Source organism: Camelina sativa, chromosome 5, assembly GCF_000633955.1.
Source record: "Camelina sativa cultivar DH55 chromosome 5, Cs, whole genome shotgun sequence".
Taxonomy (NCBI): Eukaryota; Viridiplantae; Streptophyta; class Magnoliopsida; order Brassicales; family Brassicaceae; genus Camelina; species Camelina sativa.
The window spans coordinates 27,758,770-27,759,810 of NC_025689.1; positions in this window are offsets into that span (position 1 = coordinate 27,758,770).

A 1,041-nucleotide genomic window follows, 5' to 3' on the forward strand; every position below is an offset into this window, starting at 1 on the left:
CAGTCTCCTTACCGCTACGGCTTCGTTTAGGCATTGTCTACAATAAATAGCCAATATATTAGAAAAAATCGAAGCAATCGAAATTCCCTAAGCTAAATCAAACCATGTTACAAGCCTGTGCTAAATTCAAGCTTTTGCAACCTAAATCTAGCTCCAAGATTTATCTAGGACAATCAATCTCACTAATGCACTCATCAACGGTAAAGAAGAGGAGAGAATAGCATAAATTTCAAAACTTGAGAAGTGAAAACCTTGGAATCGCCGAAATCGAATATAAATTTGGAGAGGAAGCACTTACCGTGTGTGAATGATTGAGACAAAAAGTGGGTTGGGTAAATGATGAAAAATCAAGTTGAAGAAACCCAAAATTCGAATCAAACAAGAGAGGATTTGAGAGGAGAGGGAAATCGAGTTTGTGGACGGCGAGGGAAGAAGGAAGAAGAAAAGAAATTAGGTTTTATGGGGTGTGAACATGAAGCCGGTTTAACCCGGTTCAATTTAAGTTCATAAACCCGAAAACCAATTTTTTTCCTTCCTTCTTTTGCAAACCCCCCTTTTTTTATCGTCCCTCGATTTTACTTACCTGGAACGGGGATCGGTCAGTCCAGAAGTGGATTAGCCGATCCTGACCACCACAGAACTTTCTTTGAAAAGGGTTTCGCATATTCTGCGTTTAGAACCTGTTCCTGAAAACCAAACTCACTACCAAACGTGATTCTCGAATGACTCTGTAAAGAATACAAAAAATAGCAAATTTCCTAAGAAAAGAAAAACAAAACCAAAAAGAGAAGGGTAAGCAAATGCAAACCCTTTGGGTTGCCTCCCATTAGCGCTTGTTTATAGTCCCGAGCCTGACTTTTCTTGTTGCTTAAGCAGCTTGTGGTTCCGCCAGAGGGAGGGAAGTCTCAATTGGGTCATACTCCGCTAGGTACGGTTTAAGACGCTGGCCATTGACAGTGAATTCTTTGCCCTCTTGGTCCCAAAGTACAACAGCACCATAAGGCATGACTTCCTTGATTCGAAAAGGTCCGGACCAACGGG